Raw genomic sequence first — 13,304 nt, forward strand, 5'->3', positions numbered from 1 at the left:
AAATGCATTACATATGTAAGGTCTTCATTTTATTTTTTATGGTAGGCTTCATAGAAGCCAACTGAAAATTCACAATGAAGGGAGACTACTGTCATAAAAAATGTGTTTTATTATCTATGCCAGACTACCAGAGCTATTTTTCCACAGCAGTTTTCTCTTCTGAAGCTGAACAGTAGCAAGATGAGTCATTATTAGAAGCACAGCAAGTTCCTCAATGCAGCCCATTTGGTGAAGAGCTTATTCTACGGCATTTGATTACATGTAGAGAGGAAAAGAGATGTTGAAAGTAAGTAGGTATCTTTGAAGAGCTTATACCCGTAAAGTGATCTCAAAGCAAAAATTTAGCTGCTTATATTTCTCTGTGGAATTTACAAGAGGGCTTGCTCCAGATATATGATATTACAGTAGTCATTCATTCAAAGAGAAGGCTACATATAAAGACTTGAATTCCAGAGAGAATTAAAACATTTTCCTAGCTATGCATAGAACATTAGGTTGAGCTAGAGCTAAAATCAGGTCTTCATTTATGAATTATAGTTAAAGGTAAAATTCATAAGAAAAGCATGCATCATTTACTCAGAACTTTTCTGCACTTTTCTTAAAAAGCATTTACCAATTCATTAAGCTCTCTCTCTTTCTTCCTTTCCTGGACCCAAGGGGCCAGTTCTCAGTTATGCGCTGTTGGAAAGCCCATCTTAAAAAGAGATGGTTATTAAGAGAATGATTTTGTTTCAGTATACAATATTATACAAAATGACTGGAAAATTAGGGGTGCATAAGGACCAACCTTATTTACCCTCAAGCATTTAGAATATAAGACTATTTATTGCAACTATCAACAAGAAATTGACTGAAATGGGCGTGCTGCTTTCTGAAATCTAGCTAATTGTGGACAGGGCAGTTTATTTACTTTGACTTCATATTTATCTTTCAGATGCTTTAATCACAGGACTGTTTACATTTTTTCCAGGTCATGAGTTTTAATTGCCATATACACCTTAGCATTAGCACATGATTCTGAACTGCTGTGTTTTTTTTTTTTTTACATTACACATAACTTTCAGGCCATAGGTAAATATTTTTGAAGCCATTGTATGTCTGAATAAGATGGACTTTTTTTTTTTGTATGTAGAACTCAAGGAAATAGTTTGATTGAAGAATATTATTACCAAGACTAAGAAGAGATACAAAACAAATATGATGTTAATTTCCCTTATGATATTAGTCTTTATTTCACAGTTTCATTTTCTAACATATTGCCTCACTGCCCTCTCATGGGAGTAGGGCTGAAAAATCAAAAGATTGATTTGTTTGCACTATAATGTTGAACTTTGTAGGCAAAACTTTTGGGAATTGACTTGGCAGTGAACTGATGATGAGTTATTCACTGGAATATAGAATGTCCTATGGAGTGGTAGAATAATACAAGCAACACCATTTAACTTTTGCCTCAAACTATATTCTAAAATTATCCAGACCAGGGCAGGAAAAATGCACTGTTTATTGAAATTGATGTGGAATGTGTTTCTATGTGTGGATGTGTGCTTTGGACATTAATTTCTACCAGCACTAAAAATGATACTGAGATTCACTTAACAAATGGATGTCAGTTATACTCCACTGTTAAAAATTTGAAAAACGATATTAGGAGTACAATATTCCTCACACAAAAAATCATACATTATAAATTTACATTTATAGAAAGGATTAAATAAAAGCCCATTAAAATAACTTTTATCCAGTTTGCTTCTTTTATTTAGTTTTTCAGTAATTAAATTAGTTTAGTTTAATCCATGCTAGGCTCAAAGTATTAACAAGATTTTTAAATATTTTATCTTTGGATATTTTAATTCATATGCTGAAAAACACTGAAATCAGGTGAGGAAAAATAAAACAATGATTCAAAAAATTCAGTTCAGTTCAGTTCATTTCAGTCACTCAGTCACTCTTTGCGACCCCATAAATCACAGCATGCCAAGCCTCCCTGTCCATCACCAACTCCTGGAGTTCACTCAAACTCATGTCCATTGAGTCAGTGATGCCATCCAGCCATCTCATCCTCTGTCGTGCCCTTCTCCTCCTGCCCCCACTCCTTCCCAGCATCAGAGTCGTTTCTAATGAGTCAACTCTTCGCATGAGCTGGCCAAAGATTGAAGTTTCAGCTATCACATCATTCCTTCCAAAGAACACCCAGGACTGATCTCCTTTAGAGTGGACTGATTGGATCTCCTTGCAGTCCAAGGGACTCCAACATCACACTTCAAAAGCATCAATTCTTTGGCGCTCAGCTTTCTTCACAGTCCAACTCTCACATCCATACCTGATCACTGGAAAAACCGTAGCCTTGACTAGACAGACCTTAGTTGGCAAAGTGATCTCTCTCCTCTTTAATATGCTATCTAGGTTGGTTATAACTTTCCTTCAAAGGAGTAAGCATCTTTCAATTTCATGGCTGCAATCACCATCTCCAGTGATTTTGGAGCCCCAAGAAATAAAGTCTGACACTGTTTCCACTGTTTCCCCATCTATTTCCCATGAAGTTGAAAGGTTGTTGTTGAACCACGACGCCGGGATTCTTGGCCCCCAGAGGAGAAGAATTCAATGCGGGGCCAGAGATGAGGTTTGATTGCTCAGGGCTTTTGTGTAATAAGGTTTTATTAAAGCATAAAGCAGATAGAGAAAGCTTCTGACATAGGCATCAGAAGGTGGCAGAAAGAGTGCACCTCTGCTAGTTTTCAGTTCGGTTCAGTTCAGTCACTCAGTCGTGTCCAACTCTTGTGATCCCATGAATCATAGCACGCCAGGCCTCCCTGTCCCTCACCAACTCCCAGAGTTCACTCAGATTCATGCCCATCGAGTCAGTGATGCTATCCAGCCATCTCATCCTCTGTCGTCCCCTTCTCCTCCTGCCCCCAATCCCTCCCAGCATCAAAGTATTTTCCAATGAGTCAACTCTTCTCATGAGGTGGCTAAAGGACTGGAGTTTCAACTTTAGCATCATTTCTTCCAAAGAACACCCAGGGCTGACCTCCTTTAGAATGGACTGGTTGGATCTCCTTGCAGTCCAAGGGACTCTCAGGAGTCTTCTCCAACACCACACTTCAAAAGCATCAATTCTTCGGCGCTCAGCCTTCTTCACAGTCCAACTCTCACATCCATACATGCTAGTCTTCAGCTGGAGTTATATAGTCACTAAAAGTCTATTAATGAAAGAAAGGAATGTTTTAAAACTTACAATGGCACCAGGCCCCTCACCCATAAGATGCATTTTATGATAATCTTGACACCAAATGGTTTATCCTGGGCCATAAAATGATTACCTTGAATCTTGAAGAAGGGCAGATCACCATACAAATAGTTTAATTTACATAGATTAGAGGAACAATATCTGAGAATAACATACTGGTTTGTCAAGTAAGTTCTGAGCAAAAAGGCAGAACCTACTTGAAGACAGAGTTTGGGGTTAATGTATAGTACATTAGCATAGCTGAAGATAAACATTTCCATAAGAAAAAGGCATTGGTTAACTTCAGGTGAAACCAGGTGTCATGGCAACACAGAATTTTAAGGGAAACCTTGACCACCTGATCTGCCTCTTGAGAAATCTGTATGCAGGTCAGGAAGCAACAGTTAGAACTGGACATGGAACAACAGACTAGTTCCAAATAGAAAATGAGTATGTCACGGCTGCATATTGTCACCCTGCTTATTTAACTTATATGCAGAGTATATCATGAGAAACGCTGGACTGGAAGAAACACAAGCTGGAATCAAGAGTGCCGGGAGAAATATCAATAACCTCAGATATGCAGATGACACCACCCTTATGGCAGAAAGTGAAGAGGAGCTAAAAGGCCTCCTGATGAAAGTGAAAGAGGAAAGTGGAAAGCTGGCTTAAAGCTCAACATTCAGAAAATGAAGATCATGGCATCCGGTCCCATCACTTCATGGAAAATAGATGGGGAAACACTGGAAACAGTGTCAGACTTTATTTTGGGGGGCTCCAAAATCACTGCAGATGGTGATTGAAGCCATGAAATTAAAAGACAATTGCTCCTTGGAAGAAAAGTTATGACCAACCTAGATACTATATTCAAAAGCAGAGACATTACTTTGCCGACTAAGGTCCGTCTAGTCAAGGCTATAGTTTTTCCAGTGGTCATGTGTGGATGTGAGAGTTGGACTGTGAAGAAGTCAGAGCGCCAAAGAATTTATGTTTTTGAAGTGTGGTGTTGGAGAAGACTCTTGAGAGTCCCTTGGACTGCAAGGAGATCCAACCAGTCCATTCTGAAGGGGATCAGTCCTGGGATTTCTTTGGAAAGAATGATGCTAAAGCTGAAACTCCAATACTTTGGCCACCTCATGCGAAGAGTTGATTCATTGGAAAAGACTTTGATGCTGGGAGGGATTGGGGGCAGGAGGAGAAGGGGACAACAGAGGATGAGATGGCTGGATGGCAACACTGACTCAATGGACGGATCTGGGTGAACTCTGGGAGTTAGTGATGGACGGGGAGGCCTGGCATGCTGTGATTCATGGGTCGCAAAGAGTCGGAAACGACTGAGCGACTGAACTGATCTGAACTCCTTTTAAATATGTATAGAGAAGGAAAAAATATCGCTAGTTTGTTTCCTCCTGCCGCTTAAGAGAGATAAAAATGTCTGACACTTGCAGGCTATTTTCTCCGTTTGGAGACCCCTGGCCTTCCTGCCTGTTACCCTCTCAAAATGATGGGACTATATGCCATGATCTTAGTTTTCTGAGTGTTGAGCTTTAAGTCAACTTTTTCACTCTCCTCTTTCACTTTCTTCAAGAGGCTTTTTAGTTCCTCTTCACTTTCTCCCATAAGGGTGGTGTCATCTGCATATCTGAGGTGATTGATATTTCTCCTGGCAATCTTGATTCCAACTTGTGTTTCTTCCAGCCCAGCGTTTCTCATGATGCACTCTGCATAGAAGTTCAATAAGCCAGATGACAATATACAGCCTTGAAGTACTCCTTTTCCTCTTTGCAACCAGTCTGTTTTTCCATGTCCAGTTCTAAGTGTTGCTTCCTGATCTGCATATAGGTTTCTCAAGAGGCAGGTCAGGTGGTCTGGTATTCCTTTCTCTTTCAGAATTTTCCACAGTTTATTGTGATCCACATAGTCAAAGGCTTTGGCATAGTCAATAAAGCAGAAATAGATGTTTTTCTGGAACTCTCTTGCTTTTTCCATTATCCGGCGGATGTTGGCAATTTGATCTCTGGTTCCTCTGTCTTTTCTAAAACCAGCTTGAACATCTGAAAGTTCACGGTCCACGTATTGCTGAAGCCTGGCTTGGAGAATTTTGAGCATTATTTTACTAGTGCGTGAGATGAGTACAATTGTGTGGTAGTTTGAGCATTCTTTGGCATTGCCTTTCTTTGGGGTTGGAATGAAAACTGACTTTTTCCAGTCCTGTGGCCCCTGCTGAGTTTTCCAAACTGGCTGGCATATTGAGTGTGGCACTTTCACAGCATCATCTTTCAGGATTTGAAATAGCTCAACTGGAATTCCATCACCTCCACTAGCTTTGCTCATAGTGATACTTCTAAATCCCACTTGACTTCATATTCCAGGATGTCTGGCTCTAGGTGAGTGGTCACATCATTGTGATTATCTTGGTCATGAAGATCTTTTTTTGTACAGTTCTTCTGTGTATTCTTGCTACCTCTTCTTAGTATCTTCTGCTTCTGTTAGGTCCATACCGTTTCTCTCCTTTATTGAGCTCATCTTTGCATGAAATATTCCCTTAGTATCTCTAATTTTCTTGAAGAGATCTCTAGTCTTTCCTAGTCTGTTGTTTCCCTGTATTTCTTTGCACTGATCGCTGAGAAAGGCTTTCTTATCTCTCCTTGCTATTCTTTGGAACTCTGCATTCAGATGCTTATATCTTTCCTTTTCTCCTTTGCTTTTCACTTCTCTTTTCTTTTCACAGCTATTTGTAAGGCCTCCCCAGACAGCCATTTTGCTTTTTTGCATTTCTTTTCAATGGGGATGGTCTTGACCCCTGTCTCCTGTACAGTGTCATGCACCTCCGCCCATTGTTCCTCATGCACTGTATCTATCAGACCTACTCTCTTAAATCTATTTCTCACTTCCACTGTATAATCATAAGGGATTAGATTTAGGTCATACTTGAATGGTCTAGTGGTTTCCCATACTTTCTTCAATTTCAGTCTGAATTTGGCAATAAGGGGCCACCCAAGATGGGTGGGTCATTGTGAAGAGGTCTGACAGAATGTGGTCTTCTGGAGAAGGGAATGGCAAACCACTTCAGTATTCTTGCCTTGAGAACCCCATGAACAGTATGAAAAGGCAAAAAATAGGACACTGAAAGAGGAACTCCCCAGGTTGGTAGGTGCCCAATATGCTACTGATGATCAGTGGAGAAATAACTCCAGAAAGAATGAAGGGATATAGCCAAAGCAAAATCAGTACCCAATTGTGGATGTGACTGGTGATAGATCAGGACCGATGCTGTAAAGAGCAATATAGCATAGGAACCTGGAATGTTAGGTCCATGAACCAAGGCAAATTGAAAGTGGTCAAACAGGAGATGGCAAGAGTGAATGTGGACATTCTAGGAATCAGAGAACTCAAACAGACTACAATGGGTGAATTTAATTCAGATGACCATTATATCTACTACTGCGGGCAGGAATCCCTTAGAAGAAATGGAGTAGTCATCGTGGTCAGCAAAAGAGTCTGAAATGCAGTACTTGGATGCAATCTCAAAAACAACAGAATGATCTCTGCTCGTTTCCAAGGCAAACCATTCAATATCATAGTAATCCAAGTCTATGCCCCAACCAGTAACACTGAAGAAGCTGAAGTTGAACGGTTCTTTGAAGACCTACAAGACATTTTAGAACTAACACACAAACAAGATGTCCTTTTCATTATTGGGAACTGGAATGCAAAAGAAAGTAGGAAGTCAAGAAACACCTGGAGTAACAGGTAAATTTGGCCTTGGAATACGGAATGAAGCAGGGCAAAAGCTAATAGAGCTTTGCCAAGAGAATGCACTGGTCATAGTAAACACCCTCTTCCAAAAACACAAGAGAAGACTCTACACATGGACATCACCAGATGGTCAACACTGCAATCAGATTGATTATATTCTTTGCAGACAAAGATGGAGAAGCTCTACACAGTAAGCAAAAACAAGACTGGGAGCTAACTGTTGCTTAGATCATGAACTCCTTATTGCCAAATTCAAATAATTACCTATCTATAATCTATCATTTATCTATCTGTCTATTTCTGTGTGTATTAGTTTCTCATTCATGTCCAATTCTTTTCAAACCCATGGACTGTAGCTCACCAGGGTCCTCTGTCCATGGAATTCTCCAGGGAAGAATACTGGGGTGTGTTGCCATTCTTTTCTGTAGGGGATCTTCCCAATCCAGGGATTGAACCTGGGTCTCCTGTATTGCAGGCAGATGCTTTACTATCTGAGACACCAGGGAAGCCCATTTATCTACCTATATCTATTTATCATCTGATACAACATTTCACAGCAATGTTTTCTAATGCCTTCAGTTTTGTTTATGTATTTTTGGCACAGAGCAGATTAAAATTAGTTTATTTAAAGAAATATCTCAGATATTTCATGGCAACTACCCAAAAGAAAATCTTAATATATATGTGTTTAATTTCTTATAGAAAAATATTTTGCTTTTAAATATTAAAGTTAAAATGCTATTGTAGTGTTTCTCAATCTTTTTTCATTACCTGTTATCTATAAGAAAAAAATTATAGCAACACTAAAAGACATATAATGTTGTTTCTTGACCTTTACACAGATTTTTCAGGAGGTAGGTAAAGTGGTCCCATCTCTTTAAGAATTTTCCACAACTTATTATTATCCACACAGTCAAAGGCTTTAGCGTAGTCATTGAAGCAGAAATAGATGTTTTTCTGGAATTCTCTCTTTTTTTTTTTTTATTATCCAATGGATGCTTTCAATTTAATCTCTGGCTCCTCTGCCTTTTCTAAATCCAGCTTAAACATCTGGAAGTTCTCAATTTATGTACTGTTGAAGCCTTGCTTTGAGAATTTTGTGCATTACTTTGCTAGTGTGTGAAATGAGTGCAATTGTGTGGTAGTCTGAAGATTATCTGGCATTGCCTTTCTTTGGGAAGGGAATGAAAACTGATTTTTTCCATTCTTGTGGCCATGACCACTGCTGAGTTTTCCAAATTTGCTGGCATATTGAGTGCAGCACTTTCACAGCATTATCTTTCAGGATTTGAAATAGCTCAAGTGGAATTCCATTGCCTCCACTAGCTCTGTTAATAGTAATGCTTCCTAAGGCCCACTTGACTTCACATTCCAGGATGTCTGGCTCCAGGTGAGTTAATCACACCATTGTGATTATCTGTGTCATGAATATCTTTTTTGTATAGCTCTTCTGTGTATTCTTGCCACCTCTTCTTAATATCTTAAGCTTCTGTTAGGTCCATACATTTTCTGTCCTCTATTGTGCCCATCTTTGCATGAAATGTTCCCTTGGTATCTCATATTTTCTTGAAGAAATCTCTAGTCTTTCCCATTCTGGTTTTTTTTTTTTTTTTTTTTTTTTTCCTCTATTGCTTTGCATCAATCACTTAGAAAGGCTTTCTTGTCTCTTCTTGCTGTTCTTTGGAATTCTGCATTCAGATGAATATATCTTTCCTTTTCTCCTTTGCCTTTTGCTTCTCTTCTTTTCTCAGCTATTTCCAATGCCTCCTCAAACAACCATCTTAATTTTTTGCATTTCTTCTTAGGGATGGTTTTGATCACCACCTCCTGTACAATGTTATGAACCTCTGTCCATAGTTCTTCAGGTACTCTATCAGATGTAATCCCTTGAATCTATTTGTCACTTCAATTGTATAATCATAAGGAATTTGATTTAGGTCATAACTGAATTGCCTAGTGGTTTTCCCTACTTTCTTCAATTTAAGTCTGAAGTTTGAAATAAGGAGTTCATGATCTGAGCCACAGTTATCTCCAGGTCTGTTTTTGCTGACTGTATAGAGCTTTGCCTCTTTGATAATTAGTCTATTTCATTATTGACCATCAGGTGATGTCCATGTGTAGAGTCATCTCTTGTGCTGCTGGAAGAGGGTGTTTGCTATGACCTTGGCATTCTCTTGGCAACATTATTTTATCCTTTGCTTTGCTTTATTTTATAATCCAAGGCCAAACTTCCTGTTACTCCAGGTATCTCTTGACTTCCTACTTTTCATTTCAGTCCCCTCTGATGAAGAGGACATCTTTTTTTGGTGTTAGTTCTAGAAATATTAACTGTAGGTCTGTTAAAATTTTCTTCTAAAATATAGATGCATTTTTTCATAGTTCTTTCTTATTATGAAAATATAAGCTACTAATTCCCCTCTAGTGTCCTGTCAGAAATGTAGTTCTCTTATGCATGTGCTAAGTGGCTTCAGTCATGTCTGACTCTTTGTGACCACATGGACCATAGCCTGCCAGGCTCCTCTATCATGGGATTCTCCAGGCATGAATACTGGAGGTGGTTGCCATGCCCTCCTCCAGGGGATCTTCCTGACTGATGAATTGAACCCATGACTCTTATGTCTTCTTCATTGGAAGATGTGTTCTTTAATACTAGCGCCACTAGGTAAGGCCAAGTGTTCTCATATGACCAATGTATCCAATGTCCTACTACATCAATATTGCAGGTTCATTATAGATCAATTTCTCAAATTGCTTGAGCCATTGATATAGTTTTTTAGATTTTGGCATTTTGGTATACTTTAGTGCTCACTTCAGCAACACTTAACGCTACAATTGGAACAATACAGAGAATATTAGCATTGTCCCTGCACAAAAATAATGTTCAAATTTATGAAGAATTCTGTATTTTCACATAGCAATTGTAAAGCTAGAGCATAATTCTCACTCTCTTGACCAGGATATCAGCTTAAATAATAGTCATAATAATATGTAGAAAGCAATAATTTCAAAAATGGTACTATTTTATTTAGAGTATTTAATTGCATTAACTTTGTTCTACTAATATACATCCATCTACTTATTATTTACCCTTATCTTCTATGAATTAAAAAGAAAAACACTTGAACTTCTTTAAACTATCTTTTCTACATAATTTAACAAACAAAGTACTCTTTTAACATTTTTTTCTGTGCCACATTTCTTTTAAAGCACATTGCTTTCTTAATATGTGAAATGATAGTTATGTCTACATCAATTTATTGAATGATTTATAAAATAAAATTATTTTAGGAGCTCTAGCAAAGTCATAAATGAACATAGTTTGACCCATTGGCTTGAGGGGTTTGTAATTCAAAGAATGGAAGGATGTCTCCCCAAACCAGTTCTCTAATAATATCAGCTAGTTTAAAAAGTCTTCCTGGGCCTCAGTTACTGAACTACATACGGTTAATGTTGGCATACAAAGGAGGAAAGATCTTAAGACTTTTCTTTACACTTGTCTCTCTACTCCTAAAACAACACGAAAGATTATTATCTGAATGATCCTCACCAAGGACAAGATTTAAACGAACACCTAAGATTAACGTCCTTTCTTATTTCTCTCCCTTTGAAGAGCAGGGAGCATTATCTATTCCTTCAAGGAAACAGCTCAATAATGTAGAAAATGAGAAAAAGGACATGATCTTTAATTGCAGCTAAATAAAAGTAGAATGAATGCATAAGTTAGGAAATTTAGATTTTCTTCCTATTTCCCACTAAATGGGAGAAAAAGTAATCTTGAGAGAAGCTATATACTAGTATCTTGGCCAGTAAAAACAGAAAAGCAGATCTCTTTTAGATCCTTGCCATCATCTCTATGTGAAAGATTTAAAAAGAAGAAAATTAAGTAACAGTGTGTTGCTGAAAGTGAACTGGTGGATCCAGACAGTTGGATTTGACCACCAGGTTGAACTTCAGATATAAGTAGACTTGTTTATTCCATCAAGAAGGAAATGGCTACCTACTCCAATATTCTTGCCTGGGAAATCCCATTGACAGAGGAGCCTGGTGAGCTCGTCATTCAAAAGAGTCGAACAAGGCTTAACAACTGAGCACAAGCATAGGTCAATTTCCACCTCCCTTCTCCTTAATCAAAGGCTCATAATCTTTAATAACTTCAAAACCAAAAAACTTTTAGTACCACATATATTTTCCAGAATTTGTAGAAAATTACTTTGCAGTCAAAACATAATTGGAACTGCTGTGAAAATATTTCTTCATATTGTTAAAAACACACACCCAAAAGATAGCCGCTTCTGTAAGCCGTTTGTCACCACATTGACTTAATACAGTTGCAGCTCTCTCAGAAACAGAATCTTAAACTACTCAGACAGGAGCTGCCTGATCAACATGAGTGAGATAATCTGTCTGATAGACCTCCGACATCCTGTAAAGGAAAATAACATTGCAAAAAAATTTTTTAAGAAAAGGAGGAGCCTATTTAGGGAGCTAGTATAACTTCCTTGTTCCTGAGCTCTTCTCCTATAAAAGTCTTTCATCTTGTGCAGTTCCTCAGATCTCCTTTCTATCTGCTTGATTTGATGCTGTCTAGTTCATGAATCACTGAATAAAGCCAATAAGATCTCTATAATTGACTCAGTTAAGTTTTGTTTTTTAACAGTTTGAATACTCATGTATTATGCAGAGATGGTAGTATATTAAATTAGGGGTCCCTGGTCAAACTGTCACATTATTTGCATTATGCTACCTTTGCATTATGGGGCTTCTCTGGTGGTTCAGAAGATAAAGAATCTTCCTGCAGGAGAGGAGACATGGGCTCAATCCCTGGGCTGGGGAGAGCCCCTGGAGAAGGGAATTGCTACCCAGTTCAGTATTTTTGCCTGGAGAATTCCATGGACAAAGGAAGCTGGAGGCTACAGTTCATGTAGTCTCAAAGAGTTGGACACAACTGAGTAACTAACATTTTCACCTTCACATTACACATCTTGTAAAATAAATATCAACAGTTCTGAAATATGAAAATTTTTTCTCCTTAAGGGTCTCCTCTAACCTGTGATGTTGACTTGAACTACACTGATGTACCAGGCAAGAACAAGGCAGAGGGATTAAAACTGGGTTTTCCTCTAAGAGACCTGGTTATGAGTCAACTTAATGTTCGTCTTATAGGCATGTGAAGGAAGGACGTACAGAGGGGAAGGAGAGAGGGAGAGAGATTTCTTGAAATACTTAAAGCATCAAAACCCCTTTATTCAGTTTAGTTCAGTTCAGTCACTCAGTCATGTCCGACTCTTTGCGACCCCATGAATCGCAGCACGCCAGGCCTCCCTGTCCATCACCATCTCCCGGAGTTCATTCAGACTCACATCCATCAAGTCCGTGATGCCATCCAACTATCTCATCCTCGGTTGTCCCCTTCTCCTCCTGCCCCCAATCCCTCCCAGCATCAGAGTACTTTCCAATGAGTCAACTCTTCGCATGAGGTGGCCAAAGTACTGGAGTTTCAGCTTTAGCATCATTCCTGCCAAAGAAATCCCAGGGCTGATCTCCTTCAGCATGGATTGGTTGAATCTCCTTGCAGTCCAAGGGGCTGTGAAGAGTCTCCTCCAACACCACAGTTCAAAAGCATCAATTCTTCGGCGGTCAGCCTTCTTCACAGTCCAACTCTCACATCCATACATGACCACTGGAAAAACCATAGCCTTGACTAGCCGGACCTTAGTCGGCAAAGTAATGTCTCTGCTTTTGAATATGCTATCTAGGTTGGTATAACTTTTCTTCCAAGGAGTGCTTTAAGTGTCTTTTAATTTCATGGCTGCAATCACCATCTGAAGTGCTTTTGGAGATCAAAAAATAAAGTTTGACACTGTTTCCAGTGTTTCCCCATCTATTTCCCATGAAGTGATGGGACCGGATGCCATGATCCTCCTTTATTACCCACAGTGAAATATGAAACCGAGCCCTTTTTTGCCAGAACTGAAAATTGATCTTTGTAAACTCGCAAACACTCACAGAGGCAAAGTTTATTTTAGATCACAGAGATGCAAAATTCTCAGCATAGACACTGAGAAGGGATAAAGAGCCCCCACAGATGAAATGGGAAACCAAGTCCTTGTTCATAGAGCCTAAAGCTGAACTTTATAAACTTAAAAAATTTTACGGTTTATTTCAGAAGGTAGAGATAACAGAGCTTTCAGCATAGACACTGAGAGAGGGTGAAGAGCCCTCAAATGTGAGAATAACAACAGTATATATCTTTGCCAGTATTGATTTGTTCATTTTGGGCTGGTTTGGGGCACCTGTTGTATGTAATTTTTGACCAATC

General features: G+C 38.8%; 1 non-coding gene across 1 annotated transcript; it reads left to right on the forward strand.

Annotated features, from left to right (window-relative positions):
• The first annotated feature begins 9,786 nt into the window (after nt 1-9,786).
• Nucleotides 9,787-9,894, forward strand: LOC138431576 (U6 spliceosomal RNA). Its single transcript, XR_011253737.1, has one exon. It is a non-coding gene; the product is annotated as a U6 spliceosomal RNA (small nuclear RNA).
• Nucleotides 9,895-13,304: the final 3,410 nt, after the last annotated feature.

The sequence above is a fragment of the Ovis canadensis genome, chromosome 1, assembly GCF_042477335.2.
Source record: "Ovis canadensis isolate MfBH-ARS-UI-01 breed Bighorn chromosome 1, ARS-UI_OviCan_v2, whole genome shotgun sequence".
Classification (NCBI taxonomy): domain Eukaryota; kingdom Metazoa; phylum Chordata; class Mammalia; order Artiodactyla; family Bovidae; genus Ovis; species Ovis canadensis.